At 41.3% G+C, this 16,744-nt stretch overlaps 10 non-coding genes across 10 annotated transcripts; all 10 read right to left on the bottom strand.

Moving 5' to 3' along the window:
* Window positions 1-1,102: 1,102 nt before the first annotated feature.
* On the bottom strand, window positions 1,103-1,188 carry TRNAY-AUA (transfer RNA tyrosine (anticodon AUA)). The gene is given in 2 exon segments: window positions 1,103-1,138; window positions 1,152-1,188. It is a non-coding gene; the product is annotated as a tRNA-Tyr (tRNA).
* Window positions 1,189-1,748: 560 nt separating this feature from the next.
* On the bottom strand, window positions 1,749-1,834 carry TRNAY-AUA (transfer RNA tyrosine (anticodon AUA)). Its single transcript is given in 2 exon segments — window positions 1,749-1,784; window positions 1,798-1,834. It is a non-coding gene; the product is annotated as a tRNA-Tyr (tRNA).
* Window positions 1,835-3,685: 1,851 nt separating this feature from the next.
* Window positions 3,686-3,771, bottom strand: TRNAY-GUA (transfer RNA tyrosine (anticodon GUA)). Its single transcript is given in 2 exon segments — window positions 3,686-3,721; window positions 3,735-3,771. It is a non-coding gene; the product is annotated as a tRNA-Tyr (tRNA).
* Window positions 3,772-4,976: 1,205 nt separating this feature from the next.
* On the bottom strand, window positions 4,977-5,062 carry TRNAY-AUA (transfer RNA tyrosine (anticodon AUA)). The gene is given in 2 exon segments: window positions 4,977-5,012; window positions 5,026-5,062. It is a non-coding gene; the product is annotated as a tRNA-Tyr (tRNA).
* A 1,161-nt stretch (window positions 5,063-6,223) lies between these two features.
* On the bottom strand, window positions 6,224-6,309 carry TRNAY-AUA (transfer RNA tyrosine (anticodon AUA)). Its single transcript is given in 2 exon segments — window positions 6,224-6,259; window positions 6,273-6,309. It is a non-coding gene; the product is annotated as a tRNA-Tyr (tRNA).
* A 560-nt stretch (window positions 6,310-6,869) lies between these two features.
* On the bottom strand, window positions 6,870-6,955 carry TRNAY-AUA (transfer RNA tyrosine (anticodon AUA)). Its single transcript is given in 2 exon segments — window positions 6,870-6,905; window positions 6,919-6,955. It is a non-coding gene; the product is annotated as a tRNA-Tyr (tRNA).
* A 1,851-nt stretch (window positions 6,956-8,806) lies between these two features.
* TRNAY-GUA (transfer RNA tyrosine (anticodon GUA)) lies at window positions 8,807-8,892 on the bottom strand. The gene is given in 2 exon segments: window positions 8,807-8,842; window positions 8,856-8,892. It is a non-coding gene; the product is annotated as a tRNA-Tyr (tRNA).
* A 1,205-nt stretch (window positions 8,893-10,097) lies between these two features.
* TRNAY-AUA (transfer RNA tyrosine (anticodon AUA)) lies at window positions 10,098-10,183 on the bottom strand. Its single transcript is given in 2 exon segments — window positions 10,098-10,133; window positions 10,147-10,183. It is a non-coding gene; the product is annotated as a tRNA-Tyr (tRNA).
* Window positions 10,184-11,989: 1,806 nt separating this feature from the next.
* On the bottom strand, window positions 11,990-12,075 carry TRNAY-AUA (transfer RNA tyrosine (anticodon AUA)). Its single transcript is given in 2 exon segments — window positions 11,990-12,025; window positions 12,039-12,075. It is a non-coding gene; the product is annotated as a tRNA-Tyr (tRNA).
* Window positions 12,076-15,864: 3,789 nt separating this feature from the next.
* On the bottom strand, window positions 15,865-15,950 carry TRNAY-GUA (transfer RNA tyrosine (anticodon GUA)). The gene is given in 2 exon segments: window positions 15,865-15,900; window positions 15,914-15,950. It is a non-coding gene; the product is annotated as a tRNA-Tyr (tRNA).
* Between the last annotated feature and the right edge of the window lie 794 nt (window positions 15,951-16,744).

Genomic DNA, 16,744 nt, shown 5'->3' on the forward strand with positions numbered 1-16,744 from the left:
GTGAGGTTCCCGAATTGAGTAAAAGCACATCAGTTCCCAATTAAAAAAATGACCCCCTCCGCAGTCTCCCGCATGTTAATGACCACTATACTAAGGGGGAAAAGTTGAAAGGCGGCGCCTCACAGGCCATCTCCTCAGAGTATTCAGCCGTGTTGGGCCTTGACAATATTTTAATATCTTGGATGGTGTATAGTGTTCTCTCATTTCCCTTGAGAAATCAAGATTGTCAAGGGGATTCTGCTGTTTTGCCAGTTCATAGCAAGAGATGGGGATCCAAAACACCTGACAGGAAACCAATGAAGATTCGTGTTGGACAGAAAAATAACGTGGCCACAGCCTCAAAGCAAAAGGCATCTATTTTCAGTGATGAAATATAATATAATTATAAATTGTCTGTTATTTTACTTTCCAAGTATTTTACTTTCCAAGTATTCAATAAAATGTGCATTTGGCAAGAGTCCTTCGAGCCGGATTTGAACCAGCGACCTAAGGATGCCTGTTTTACCACTACAGTCCTCCCCTCTACCAACTGAGCTATCGAAGGCTTGGCATATCAACTCTAGCAAACTCAATACGAGCTTCCACTTCAACCGTCGACTTGTAAACATCTCTTGCAATTTGTGCAAAATACTACAAATTTGGCTTGTGAGGTTCCCGAATTGAGTAAAAGCACATCAGTTCCCAATTAAAAAAATGACCCCCTCCGCAGTCTCCCGCATGTTACTGACCACCATACTAAGAGGGAAAAGTTGAAAGGCGGCACCTCACAGGCCATCTCCTCAGAGTATTCAGCCGCGTTGGGCCTTGACAATATTTTAATATCTTGGATGGTGTATAGTGTTCTCTCATTCCCTTGAGAAATCAAGATTGTCAAGGGGATTCTGCTGTTTTGCCAGTTCATAGCAAGAGATGGGGATCCAAAACACCTCACAGGAAACCAATGAAGATTTGTGTTGGACAGAAAAATAATGTGGTCACAGCCTCAAAGCAAAAGGCATCTATTTTCAGTGATGAAATATAATATAATTATAAATTGTCTGTTATTTTACTTTCCAAGTATTTTACTTTCCAAGTATTCAATAAAATGTGCATTTGGCAAAAGTCCTTCGAGCCGGATTTGAACCAGCGACCTAAGGATGCCTGTTTTACCACTATAGTCCTCCGCTCTACCAACTGAGCTATCAAAGGTTTGGCAAATCAGTCTCTAGCAAGCTCAATACGAGCTTCCACTTCAACCGTCGACATTCAAACATCTCTTGCAATTCGTGCAAAATACTACAAATTTGGCTTGTGAGGTTCCCGAATTGAGTAAAAGCACATCAGTTCACAATTAAAAAAATGACCCCCTCCGCAGTCTCCCGCATGTTACTGACCACCATACAAAGGAGGAAAAGTTGAAAGGCGGCGCCTCACAGGCCATCTCCTCAGAGTATTCATCAGTGTTCGGCCTTGACAATATTTTAATATCTTGGATGGTGTATAGTGTTCTCCCATTTCCCTTGAGAAATCAAGATTGTCAAGGGGATTCTGCTGTTTTGTCAGTTCATAGCAAGAGATGGGGATCCAAAATACCTCACAGGAAACCAACGAAGATTGGTGTCGGACAGAAAAATAACGCGCCCACAGCCTCAAAGCAAAAGGCATCTATTTTCAGTGATGAAATATAATATAATTATAAATTGTCTGTTATTTTACTTTCCAAGTATTTTACTTTCCAAGTATTCAATAAAATGTGCATTTGGCAAAAGTCCCTCGAGCCGGATTTGAACCAGCCACCTAAGGATGCCTGTTTTACCACTATAGTCCTCCTCTCTACCAACTGAGCTATCAAAGGCTTGGCGAATCAGTCTCTAGCAAGCTCAATACGAGCTTCCACTTCAACCGTCGACATTCAAACATCTCTTGCAATTCGTGCAAAATACTACAAATTTGGCTTGTGAGGTTCCCGAATTGAGTAAAAGCACATCAGTTCACAATTAAAAAAATGACCCCCTCCGCAGTCTCCCGCATGTTACTGACCACCATACAAAGGAGGAAAAGTTGAAAGGCGGCGCCTCACAGGCCATCTCATCAGAGTATTCATGAGTGTTCGGCCTTGACAATATTTTAATATCTTGGATGGTGTATAGTGTTCTCCCATTTCCCTTGAGAAATCAAGATTGTCAAGGGGATTCTGCTGTTTTGTCAGTTCATAGCAAGAGATGGGGATCCAAAATACCTCACAGGAAACCAACGAAGATTGGTGTCGGACAGAAAAATAACGTGGCCACAGCCTCAAAGCAAAAGGCATCTATTTTCAGTGATGAAATATAATATAATGATAAATTGTCTGTTATTTTACTTTCCAAGTATTTTACTTTCCAAGTATTCAATAAAATGTGCATTGGCAAAAGTCCCTCGAGCCGGATTTGAACCAGCCACCTAAGGATGCCTGTTTTACCATTACAGTCCTCTGCTCTACCAACTGAGCTATCGAAGGCTTGGCAAATCAGTCTCTAGCAAGCTCAATACGAGCTTACACTTCAACCGTCGACTTGTAAACATCTCTTGCAATTCGTGCAAAATACTACAAATTTGGCTTGTGACGTTCCCGAATTGAGTAAAAGCACATCAGTTCCCAATGAAAAAAATGACCCCCTCCGCAGTCTCCCGCATGTTACTGACCACCATACTAAGGGGGAAAAGTTGAAAGGCGGCGCCTCACAGGCCATCTCCTCAGAGTATTCAGCCGTGTTGGGCCTTGACAATATTTTAATATCTTGGATGGTGTATACTGTTCTCTCATTTCCCTTGAGAAATCAAGATTGTCAAGGGGATTCTGCTGTTTTGCCAGTTCATAGCAAGAGATGGGGATCTGAAACACCTCACAGGAAACCAATGAAGATTGGTGTTGGACAGAAACATAACGTGGCCACAGCCTCAAAGCAAAAGGCATCTATTTTCAGTGATGAAATATAATATAATTATAAATTGTCTGTTATTTTATTTTCCAAGTATTTTACTTTCCAAGTATTCAATAAAATTTGCATTTGGCAAAAGTCCTTCGAGGCGGATTTGAACCAGCGACCTAAGGATGCCTGTTTTACCACTACAGTCCTCCGCTCTACCAACTGAGCTTTCGAAGGCTTGGCAAATCATTCTCTAGCAAACTCAATACGAGCTTCCACTTCAACCGTCGACTTGTAAACATCTCTTGCAATTCGTGCAAAATACTACAAATTTGGCTTGTGAGGTTCCCGAATTGAGTAAAAGCACATCAGTTCCCAATTTAAAAAATGACCCCCTCCGCAGTCGCCCGCATGTTACTGACCACCATACTAAGGGGGAAAAGTTGAAAGGCGGCACCTCACAGGCCATCTCCTCAGAGTATTCAGACGCGTTGGGCCTTGACAATATTTTAATATCTTGGATGGTGTATAGTGTTCTCTCATTTCTCTTGAGAAATCAAGATTGTCAAGGGGATTCTGCTGTTTTGCCAGTTCATAGCAAGAGATGGGGATCCAAAACACCTCACAGGAAACCAATGAAGATTCGTGTTGGACAGAAAAATAACGTGGTCACAGCCTCAAAGCAAAAGGCATCTATTTTCAGTGATGAAATATAATATAATTATAAATTGTCTGTTATTTTACTTTCCAAGTATTTTACTTTCCAAGTATTCAATAAAATGTGCATTTGGCAAAAGTCCTTCGAACCGGATTTGAACCAGTGACCTAAGGATGCCTGTTTTACTACTACAGTCCTCCGCTCTACCAACTGAGCTATCGAAGGCTTGGCAAATCAACTCTAGCAAACTCAATACGAGCTTCCACTTCAACCGTCGACTTGTAAACATCTCTTGCAATTCGTGCAAAATACTACAAATTTGGCTTGTGAGGTTCCCGAATTGAGTAAAAGCACATCAGTTCCCAATTAAAAAAATGACCCCCTCCGCAGTCGCCCGCATGTTACTGACCACCATACTCAGGGGGAAAAGTTGAAAGGCGGCACCTCACAGGCCATCTCCTCAGAGTATTCAGCCGCGTTGGGCCTTGACAATATTTTAATATCTTGGATGGTGTATAGTGTTCTCTCATTTCTCTTGAGAAATCAAGATTGTCAAGGGGATTCTGCTGTTTTGCCAGTTCATAGCAAGAGATGGGGATCCAAAACACCTCACAGGAAACCAATGAAGATTCGTGTTGGACAGAAAAATAACGTGGCCACAGCCTCAAAGCAAAAGGCATCTATTTTCAGTGATGAAATATAATATAATTATAAATTGTCTGTTATTTTACTTTCCAAGTATTTTACTTTCCAAGTATTCAATAAAATGTGCATTTGGCAAAAGTCCTTCGAGCTGAATTTGAACCAGCGACCTAAGGATGCCTGTTTTACCACTACAGTCCTCCGCTCTACCAACTGAGCTATCGAAGGCTTGGCAAATCAGTCTCTAGCAAGCTCAATACGAGCTTCCACTTCAACCGTCGACATTCAAACATCTCTTGCAATTCGTGCAAAATACTACAAATTTGGCTTGTGAGGTTCCCGAATTGAGTAAAAGCACATCAGTTCACAATTTAAAAAATGACCCCCTCCGCAGTCTCCCGCATGTTACTGACCACCATACAAAGGAGGAAAAGTTGAAAGGCGGCGCCTCACAGGCCATCTCCTCAGAGTATTCATCAGTGTTCGGCCTTGACAATATTTTAATATCTTGGATGGTGTATAGTGTTCTCCCATTTCCCTTGAGAAATCAAGATTGTCAAGGGGATTCTGCTGTTTTGTCAGTTCATAGCAAGAGATGGGGATCCAAAATACCTCACAGGAAAACAACGAAGATTGGTGTCGGACAGAAAAATAACGTGGCCACAGCCTCAAAGCAAAAGGCATCTATTTTCAGTGATGAAATATAATATAATTATAAATTGTCTGTTATTTTACTTTCCAAGTATTTTACTTTCCAAGTATTCAATAAAATGTGCATTTGGCAAAAGTCCTTCGAGCCGGATTTGAACCAGCGACCGAAGGATACCTGTTTTACCACTATAGTCCTCCGCTCTACCAACTGAGCTATCGAAGGCTTGGCAAATCGTTCTCTAGCAAACTCAATACGAGCTTCCACTTCAACCGTCGACTTGTAAACATCTCTTGCAATTCGTGCAAAATACTACAAATTTGGCTTGTGACGTTCCCGAATTGAGTAAAAGCACATCAGTTCACAATTTAAAAAATGACCCCCTCCGCAGTCTCCCGCATGTTACTGACCACCATACAAAGGAGGAAAAGTTGAAAGGCGGCGCCTCACAGGCCATCTCCTCAGAGTATTCATCAGTGTTCGGCCTTGACAATATTTTAATATCTTGGATGGTGTATAGTGTTCTCCCATTTCGCTTGAGAAATCAAGATTGTCAAGGGGATTCTGCTGTTTTGTCAGTTCATAGCAAGAAATGGGGATCCAAAATACCTCACAGGAAAACAACGAAGATTGGTGTCGGACAGAAAAATAATGTGGCCACAGCCTCAAAGCAAAAGGCATCTATTTTCAGTGATGAAATATAATATAATTATAAATTGTCTGTTATTTTACTTTCCAAGTATTTTACTTTCCAAGTATTCAATAAAATGTGCATTTGGCAAAAGTCCTTTGAGCCGGATTTGAATCAGCGACGAGCTATCGAAGGCTTGGCAAATCATTCTCTAGCAAACTCAATACGAGCTTCCACTTCAACCGTCGACTTGTAAACATCTCTTGCAATTCGTGCAAAATACTACAAATTTGGCTTGTGAGGTTCCCGAATTGAGTAAAAGCACATCAGTTCCCAATTAAAAAAATGACCCCCTCCGCAGTCTCCCGCATGTTAATGACCACTATACTAAGGGGGAAAAGTTGAAAGGCGGCGCCTCACAGGCCATCAGCTCAGAGTATTCAGCCGTGTTGGGCCTTGACAATATTTTAATATCTTGGATGGTGTATAGTGTTCTCTCATTTCCCTTGAGAAATCAAGATTGTCAAGGGGATTCTGCTGTTTTGCCAGTTCATAGCAAGAGATGGGGATCCAAAACACCTGACAAGAAACCAATGAAGATTCGTGTTGGACAGAAAAATAACGTGGCCACAGCCTCAAAGCAAAAGGCATCTATTTTCAGTGATGAAATATAATATAATTATAAATTGTCTGTTATTTTACTTTCCAAGTATTTTACTTTCCAAGTATTCAATAAAATGTGCATTTGGCAAAAGTCCTTCGAGCCGGATTTGAACCAGCGACCTAAGGATGCCTGTTTTACCACTATAGTCCTCCGCTCTACCAACTGAGCTATCAAAGGTTTGGCAAATCAGTCTCTAGCAAGCTCAATACGAGCTTCCACTTCAACCGTCGACATTCAAACATCTCTTGCAATTCGTGCAAAATACTACAAATTTGGCTTGTGAGGTTCCCGAATTGAGTAAAAGCACATCAGTTCACAATTAAAAAAATGACCCCCTCCGCAGTCTCCCGCATGTTACTGACCACCATACAAAGGAGGAAAAGTTGAAAGGCGGCGCCTCACAGGCCATCTCCTCAGAGTATTCATCAGTGTTCGGCCTTGACAATATTTTAATATCTTGGATGGTGTATAGTGTTCTCCCATTTCCCTTGAGAAATCAAGATTGTCAAGGGGATTCTGCTGTTTTGTCAGTTCATAGCAAGAGATGGGGATCCAAAATACCTCACAGGAAACCAACGAAGATTGGTGTCGGACAGAAAAATAACGCGCCCACAGCCTCAAAGCAAAAGGCATCTATTTTCAGTGATGAAATATAATATAATTATAAATTGTCTGTTATTTTACTTTCCAAGTATTTTACTTTCCAAGTATTCAATAAAATGTGCATTTGGCAAAAGTCCCTCGAGCCGGATTTGAACCAGCCACCTAAGGATGCCTGTTTTACCACTATAGTCCTCCTCTCTACCAACTGAGCTATCAAAGGCTTGGCGAATCAGTCTCTAGCAAGCTCAATACGAGCTTCCACTTCAACCGTCGACATTCAAACATCTCTTGCAATTCGTGCAAAATACTACAAATTTGGCTTGTGAGGTTCCCGAATTGAGTAAAAGCACATCAGTTCACAATTAAAAAAATGACCCCCTCCGCAGTCTCCCGCATGTTACTGACCACCATACAAAGGAGGAAAAGTTGAAAGGCGGCGCCTCACAGGCCATCTCATCAGAGTATTCATGAGTGTTCGGCCTTGACAATATTTTAATATCTTGGATGGTGTATAGTGTTCTCCCATTTCCCTTGAGAAATCAAGATTGTCAAGGGGATTCTGCTGTTTTGTCAGTTCATAGCAAGAGATGGGGATCCAAAATACCTCACAGGAAACCAACGAAGATTGGTGTCGGACAGAAAAATAACGTGGCCACAGCCTCAAAGCAAAAGGCATCTATTTTCAGTGATGAAATATAATATAATTATAAATTGTCTGTTATTTTACTTTCCAAGTATTTTACTTTCCAAGTATTCAATAAAATGTGCATTGGCAAAAGTCCCTCGAGCCGGATTTGAACCAGCCACCTAAGGATGCCTGTTTTACCATTACAGTCCTCTGCTCTACCAACTGAGCTATCGAAGGCTTGGCAAATCAGTCTCTAGCAAGCTCAATACGAGCTTACACTTCAACCGTCGACTTGTAAACATCTCTTGCAATTCGTGCAAAATACTACAAATTTGGCTTGTGACGTTCCCGAATTGAGTAAAAGCACATCAGTTCCCAATGAAAAAAATGACCCCCTCCGCAGTCTCCCGCATGTTACTGACCACCATACTAAGGGGGAAAAGTTGAAAGGCGGCGCCTCACAGGCCATCTCCTCAGAGTATTCAGCCGTGTTGGGCCTTGACAATATTTTAATATCTTGGATGGTGTATACTGTTCTCTCATTTCCCTTGAGAAATCAAGATTGTCAAGGGGATTCTGCTGTTTTGCCAGTTCATAGCAAGAGATGGGGATCTGAAACACCTCACAGGAAACCAATGAAGATTGGTGTTGGACAGAAACATAACGTGGCCACAGCCTCAAAGCAAAAGGCATCTATTTTCAGTGATGAAATATAATATAATTATAAATTGTCTGTTATTTTATTTTCCAAGTATTTTACTTTCCAAGTATTCAATAAAATTTGCATTTGGCAAAAGTCCTTCGAGGCGGATTTGAACCAGCGACCTAAGGATGCCTGTTTTACCACTACAGTCCTCCGCTCTACCAACTGAGCTTTCGAAGGCTTGGCAAATCATTCTCTAGCAAACTCAATACGAGCTTCCACTTCAACCGTCGACTTGTAAACATCTCTTGCAATTCGTGCAAAATACTACAAATTTGGCTTGTGAGGTTCCCGAATTGAGTAAAAGCACATCAGTTCCCAATTTAAAAAATGACCCCCTCCGCAGTCGCCCGCATGTTACTGACCACCATACTAAGGGGGAAAAGTTGAAAGGCGGCACCTCACAGGCCATCTCCTCAGAGTATTCAGACGCGTTGGGCCTTGACAATATTTTAATATCTTGGATGGTGTATAGTGTTCTCTCATTTCTCTTGAGAAATCAAGATTGTCAAGGGGATTCTGCTGTTTTGCCAGTTCATAGCAAGAGATGGGGATCCAAAACACCTCACAGGAAACCAATGAAGATTCGTGTTGGACAGAAAAATAACGTGGTCACAGCCTCAAAGCAAAAGGCATCTATTTTCAGTGATGAAATATAATATAATTATAAATTGTCTGTTATTTTACTTTCCAAGTATTTTACTTTCCAAGTATTCAATAAAATGTGCATTTGGCAAAAGTCCTTCGAACCGGATTTGAACCAGTGACCTAAGGATGCCTGTTTTACTACTACAGTCCTCCGCTCTACCAACTGAGCTATCGAAGGCTTGGCAAATCAACTCTAGCAAACTCAATACGAGCTTCCACTTCAACCGTCGACTTGTAAACATCTCTTGCAATTCGTGCAAAATACTACAAATTTGGCTTGTGAGGTTCCCGAATTGAGTAAAAGCACATCAGTTCCCAATTAAAAAAATGACCCCCTCCGCAGTCGCCCGCATGTTACTGACCACCATACTCAGGGGGAAAAGTTGAAAGGCGGCACCTCACAGGCCATCTCCTCAGAGTATTCAGCCGCGTTGGGCCTTGACAATATTTTAATATCTTGGATGGTGTATAGTGTTCTCTCATTTCTCTTGAGAAATCAAGATTGTCAAGGGGATTCTGCTGTTTTGCCAGTTCATAGCAAGAGATGGGGATCCAAAACACCTCACAGGAAACCAATGAAGATTCGTGTTGGACAGAAAAATAACGTGGCCACAGCCTCAAAGCAAAAGGCATCTATTTTCAGTGATGAAATATAATATAATTATAAATTGTCTGTTATTTTACTTTCCAAGTATTTTACTTTCCAAGTATTCAATAAAATGTGCATTTGGCAAAAGTCCTTCGAGCTGAATTTGAACCAGCGACCTAAGGATGCCTGTTTTACCACTACAGTCCTCCGCTCTACCAACTGAGCTATCGAAGGCTTGGCAAATCAGTCTCTAGCAAGCTCAATACGAGCTTCCACTTCAACCGTCGACATTCAAACATCTCTTGCAATTCGTGCAAAATACTACAAATTTGGCTTGTGAGGTTCCCGAATTGAGTAAAAGCACATCAGTTCACAATTTAAAAAATGACCCCCTCCGCAGTCTCCCGCATGTTACTGACCACCATACAAAGGAGGAAAAGTTGAAAGGCGGCGCCTCACAGGCCATCTCCTCAGAGTATTCATCAGTGTTCGGCCTTGACAATATTTTAATATCTTGGATGGTGTATAGTGTTCTCCCATTTCCCTTGAGAAATCAAGATTGTCAAGGGGATTCTGCTGTTTTGTCAGTTCATAGCAAGAGATGGGGATCCAAAATACCTCACAGGAAAACAACGAAGATTGGTGTCGGACAGAAAAATAACGTGGCCACAGCCTCAAAGCAAAAGGCATCTATTTTCAGTGATGAAATATAATATAATTATAAATTGTCTGTTATTTTACTTTCCAAGTATTTTACTTTCCAAGTATTCAATAAAATGTGCATTTGGCAAAAGTCCTTCGAGCCGGATTTGAACCAGCGACCGAAGGATACCTGTTTTACCACTATAGTCCTCCCCTCTACCAACTGAGCTATCGAAGGCTTGGCAAATCGTTCTCTAGCAAACTCAATACGAGCTTCCACTTCAACCGTCGACTTGTAAACATCTCTTGCAATTCGTGCAAAATACTACAAATTTGGCTTGTGACGTTCCCGAATTGAGTAAAAGCACATCAGTTCACAATTTAAAAAATGACCCCCTCCGCAGTCTCCCGCATGTTACTGACCACCATACAAAGGAGGAAAAGTTGAAAGGCGGCGCCTCACAGGCCATCTCCTCAGAGTATTCATCAGTGTTCGGCCTTGACAATATTTTAATATCTTGGATGGTGTATAGTGTTCTCCCATTTCGCTTGAGAAATCAAGATTGTCAAGGGGATTCTGCTGTTTTGTCAGTTCATAGCAAGAAATGGGGATCCAAAATACCTCACAGGAAAACAACGAAGATTGGTGTCGGACAGAAAAATAATGTGGCCACAGCCTCAAAGCAAAAGGCATCTATTTTCAGTGATGAAATATAATATAATTATAAATTGTCTGTTATTTTACTTTCCAAGTATTTTACTTTCCAAGTATTCAATAAAATGTGCATTTGGCAAAAGTCCTTTGAGCCGGATTTGAATCAGCGACGAGCTATCAAAGGCTTGGCAAATCATTCTCTAGCAAACTCAATACGAGCTTCCACTTCAACCGTCGACTTGTAAACATCTCTTGCAATTCGTGCAAAATACTACAAATTTGGCTTGTGAGGTTCCCGAATTGAGTAAAAGCACATCAGTTCCCAATTAAAAAAATGACCCCCTCCGCAGTCTCCCGCATGTTAATGACCACTATACTAAGGGGGAAAAGTTGAAAGGCGGCGCCTCACAGGCCATCAGCTCAGAGTATTCAGCCGTGTTGGGCCTTGACAATATTTTAATATCTTGGATGGTGTATAGTGTTCTCTCATTTCCCTTGAGAAATCAAGATTGTCAAGGGGATTCTGCTGTTTTGCCAGTTCATAGCAAGAGATGGGGATCCAAAACACCTGACAAGAAACCAATGAAGATTCGTGTTGGACAGAAAAATAACGTGGCCACAGCCTCAAAGCAAAAGGCATCTATTTTCAGTGATGAAATATAATATAATTATAAATTGTCTGTTATTTTACTTTCCAAGTATTTTACTTTCCAAGTATTCAATAAAATGTGCATTTGGCAAGAGTCCTTCGAGCCGGATTTGAACCAGCGACCTAAGGATGCCTGTTTTACCACTACAGTCCTCCCCTCTACCAACTGAGCTATCGAAGGCTTGGCATATCAACTCTAGCAAACTCAATACGAGCTTCCACTTCAACCGTCAACTTGTAAACATCTTTTGCAATTCGTGCAAAATACTACAAATTTGGCTTGTGAGGTTCCCGAATTGAGTAAAAGCACATCAGTTCCCAATTAAAAAAATGACCCCCTCCGCAGTCTCCCGCATGTTACTGACCACCATACTAAGGGGGAAAAGTTGAAAGGCGGCACCTCACAGGCCATCTCCTCAGAGTATTCAGCCGCGTTGGGCCTTGACAATATTTTAATATCTTGGATGGTGTATAGTGTTCTCTCATTTCCCTTGAGAAATCAAGATTGTCAAGGGGATTCTGCTGTTTTGCCAGTTCATAGCAAGAGATGGGGATCCAAAACACCTCACAGGAAACCAATGAAGATTTGTGTTGGACAGAAAAATAAGGTGGTCACAGCCTCAAAGCAAAAGGCATCTATTTTCAGTGATGAAATATAATATAATTATAAATTGTCTGTTATTTTACTTTCCAAGTATTTTACTTTCCAAGTATTCAATAAAATGTGCATTTGGCAAAAGTCCTTCGAGCCGGATTTGAACCAGCGACCTAAGGATGCCTGTTTTACCACTATAGTCCTCCGCTTTACCAACTGAGCTATCAAAGGCTTGGCAAATCAGTCTCTAGCAAGCTCAATACGAGCTTCCACTTCAACCGTCGACATTCAAACATCTCTTGCAATTCGTGCAAAATACTACAAATTTGGCTTGTGAGGTTCCCGAATTGAGTAAAAGCACATCAGTTCACAATTAAAAAAATGACCCCCTCCGCAGTCTCCCGCATGTTACTGACCACCATACAAAGGAGGAAAAGTTGAAAGGCGGCGCCTCACAGGCCATCTCCTCAGAGTATTCATCAGTGTTCGGCCTTGACAATATTTTAATATCTTGGATGGTGTATAGTGTTCTCCCATTTCCCTTGAGAAATCAAGATTGTCAAGGGGATTCTGCTGTTTTGTCAGTTCATAGCAAGAGATGGGGATCCAAAATACCTCACAGGAAACCAACGAAGATTGGTGTCGGACAGAAAAATAACGTGGCCACAGCCTCAAAGCAAAAGGCATCTATTTTCAGTGATGAAATATAATATAATTATAAATTGTCTGTTATTTTACTTTCCAAGTATTTTACTTTCCAAGTATTCAATAAAATGTGCATTTGGCAAACGTCCCTCGAGCCGGATTTGAACCAGCCACCTAAGGATGCCTGTTTTACCATTACAGTCCTCTGCTCTACCAACTGAGCTATCAAAGGCTTGGCAAATCGTTCTCTAGCAAACTCAATACGAGCTTCCACTTCAACCGTCGACTTGTAAACATCTCTTGCAATTCGTGCAAAATACTACAAATTTGGCTTGTGACGTTCCCGAATTGAGTAAAAGCACATCAGTTCCCAATGAAAAAAATGACCCCCTCCGCAGTCTCCCGCATGTTACTGACCACCATACTAAGGGGGAAAAGTTGAAAGGCGGCGCCTCACAGGCCATCTCCTCAGAGTATTCAGCCGTCTTGGGCCTTGACAATATTTTAATATCTTGGATGGTGTATACTGTTCTCTCATTTCCCTTGAGAAATCAAGATTGTCAAGGGGATTCTGCTGTTTTGCCAGTTCATAGCAAGAGATGGGGATCTGAAACACCTCACAGGAAACCAATGAAGATTGGTGTTGGACAGAAACATAACGTGGCCACAGCCTCAAAGCAAAAGGCATCTATTTTCAGTGATGAAATATAATATAATTATAAATTGTCTGTTATTTTATTTTCCAAGTATTTTACTTTCCAAGTATTCAATAAAATTTGCATTTGGCAAAAGTCCTTCGAGCCGGATTTGAACCAGCGACCTAAGGATGCCTGTTTTAACACTACAGTCCTCCGCTCTACCAACTGAGCTTTCGAAGGCTTGGCAAATCATTCTCTAGCAAACTCAATACGAGCTTCCACTTCAACCGTCGACTTGTAAACATCTCTTGCAATTCGTGCAAAATACTACAAATTTGGCTTGTGAGGTTCCCGAATTGAGTAAAAGCACATCAGTTCCCAATTAAAAAAATGACCCCCTCCGCAGTCTCCTGCATGTTAATGACCACCATACTAAGGGGGAAAAGTTGAAAGGCGGCGCCTCACAGGCCATCTCCTCAGAGTATTCAGCCGTGTTGGGCCTTGACAATATTTTAATATCTTGGATGGTGTATAGTGTTCTCTCATTTCCCTTGAGAAATCAAGATTGTCAAGGGGATTCTGCTGTTTTGCCAGTTCATAGCAAGAGATGGGGATCCAAAACACCTGACAGGAAACCAATGAAGATTCGTGTTGGACAGAAAAATAACGTGGCTTTAGGCTCAAAGCAAAAGGCATCTATTTTCAGTGATGAAATATAATATAATTATAAATTGTCTGTTATTTTACTTTCCAAGTATTTTACTTTCCAAGTATTCAATAAAATGTGCATTTGGCAAAAGTCCTTCGAGCCGGATTTGAACCAGCGACCTAAGGATGCCTGTTTTACCACTACAGTCCTCCCCTCTACCAACTGAGCTATCAAAGGCTTGGCATATCAACTCTAGCAAATTCAATACGAGCTTCCACTTCAACCGTCGACTTGTAAACATCTCTTGCAATTCGTGCAAAATACTACAAATTTGGCTTGTGAGGTTCCCGAATTGAGTAAAAGCACATCAGTTCCCAATTAAAAAAATGACCCCCTCCGCAGTCTCCCGCATGTTACTGACCACCATACTAAGGGGGAAAAGTTGAAAGGCGGCACCTCACAGGCCATCTCCTCAGAGTATTCAGCCGCGTTGGGCCTTGACAATATTTTAATATCTTGGATGGTGTATAGTGTTCTCTCATTTCCCTTGAGAAATCAAGATTGTCAAGGGGATTCTGCTGTTTTGCCAGTTCATAGCAAGAGATGGGGATCCAAAACACCTCACAGGAAACCAATGAAGATTTGTGTTGGACAGAAAAATAAGGTGGTCACAGCCTCAAAGCAAAAGGCATCTATTTTCAGTGATGAAATATAATATAATTATAAATTGTCTGTTATTTTACTTTCCAAGTATTTTACTTTCCAAGTATTCAATAAAATGTGCATTTGGCAAAAGTCCCTCGAGCCGGATTTGAACCAGCCACCTAAGGATGCCTGTTTTACCATTACAGTCCTCTGCTCTACCAACTGAGCTATCGAAGGCTTGGCAAATCGTTCTCTAGCAAACTCAATACGAGCTTCCACTTCAACCGTCGACTTGTAAACATCTCTTGCAATTCGTGCAAAATACTACAAATTTGGCTTGTGACGTTCCCGAATTGAGTAAAAGCACATCAGTTCCCAATGAAAAAAATGACCCCCTCTGCAGTCTCCCGCATGTTACTGACCACCATACTAAGGGGGAAAAGTTGAAAGGCGGCGCCTCACAGGCCATCTCCTCAGAGTATTCAGCCGTGTTGGGCCTTGACAATATTTTAATATCTTGGATGGTGTATACTGTTCTCTCATTTCCCTTGAGAAATCAAGATTGTCAAGGGGATTCTGCTGTTTTGCCAGTTCATAGCAAGAGATGGGGATCTGAAACACCTCACAGGAAACCAATGAAGATTGGTGTTGGACAGAAACATAACGTGGCCACAGCCTCAAAGCAAAAGGCATCTATTTTCAGTGATGAAATATAATATAATTATAAATTGTCTGTTATTTTATTTTCCAAGTATTTTACTTTCCAAGTATTCAATAAAATTTGCATTTGGCAAAAGTCCTTCGAGCCGGATTTGAACCAGCGACCTAAGGATGCCTGTTTTACCACTACAGTCCTCCGCTCTACCAACTGAGCTTTCGAAGGCTTGGCAAATCATTCTCTAGCAAACTCAATACGAGCTTCCACTTCAACCGTCGACTTGTAAACATCTCTTGCAATTCGTGCAAAATACTACAAATTTGGCTTGTGAGGTTCCCGAATTGAGTAAAAGCACATCAGTTCCCAATTAAAAAAATGACCCCCTCCGCAGTCGCCCGCATGTTACTGACCACCATACTAAGGGGGAAAAGTTGAAAGGCGGCACCTCACAGGCCATCTCCTCAGAGTATTCAGCCGCGTTGGGCCTTGACAATATTTTAATATCTTGGATGGTGTATAGTGTTCTCTCATTTCTCTTGAGAAATCAAGATTGTCAAGGGGATTCTGCTGTTTTGCCAGTTCATAGCAAGAGATGGGGATCCAAAACACCTCACAGGAAACCAATGAAGATTCGTGTTGGACAGAAAAATAACGTGGTCACAGCCTCAAAGCAAAAGGCATCTATTTTCAGTGATGAAATATAATATAATTATAAATTGTCTGTTATTTTACTTTCCAAGTATTTTACTTTCCAAGTATTCAATAAAATGTGCATTTGGCAAAAGTCCTTCGAACCGGATTTGAACCAGTGACCTAAGGATGCCTGTTTTACCACTACAGTCCTCCGCTCTACCAACTGAGCTATCGAAGGCTTGGCAAATCAACTCTAGCAAACTCAATACGAGCTTCCACTTCAACCGCCGACTTGTAAACATCTCTTGCAATTCGTGCAAAATACTACAAATTTGGCTTGTGAGGTTCCCGAATTGAGTAAAAGCACATCAGTTCCCAATTAAAAAAATGACCCCCTCCGCAGTCGCCCGCATGTTACTGACCACCATACTCAGGGGGAAAAGTTGAAAGGCGGCACCTCACAGGCCATCTCCTCAGAGTATTCAGCCGCGTTGGGCCTTGACAATATTTTAATATCTTGGATGGTGTATAGTGTTCTCTCATTTCTCTTGAGAAATCAAGATTGTCAAGGGGATTCTGCTGTTTTGCCAGTTCATAGCAAGAGATGGGGATCCAAAACACCTCACAGGAAACCAATGAAGATTCGTGTTGGACAGAAAAATAACGTGGTCACAGCCTCAAAGCAAAAGGCATCTATTTTCAGTGATGAAAAATAATATAATTATAAATTGTCTGTTATTTTACTTTCCAAGTATTTTACTTTCCAAGTATTCAATAAAATGTGCATTTGGCAAAAGTACTTCGAGCCGGATTTGAACCAGCGACCTAAGGATGCCTGTTTTACCACTACAGTCCTCCGCTCTACCAACTGAGCTATCTAAGGCTTGGCAAATCAGTCTCTAGCAAGCTCAATACGAGCTTCCACTTCAACCGTCGACATTCAAACATCTCTTGCAATTCGTGCAAAATACTACAAATTTGGCTTGTGAGGTTCCCGAATTGAGTAAAAGCACATCAGTTCACAATTTAAAA

This window comes from Ambystoma mexicanum, chromosome 1p (assembly GCF_040938575.1).
Source record: "Ambystoma mexicanum isolate Mex_15411 chromosome 1p, UKY_AmexF1_1, whole genome shotgun sequence".
Classification (NCBI taxonomy): Eukaryota; Metazoa; Chordata; class Amphibia; order Caudata; family Ambystomatidae; genus Ambystoma; species Ambystoma mexicanum.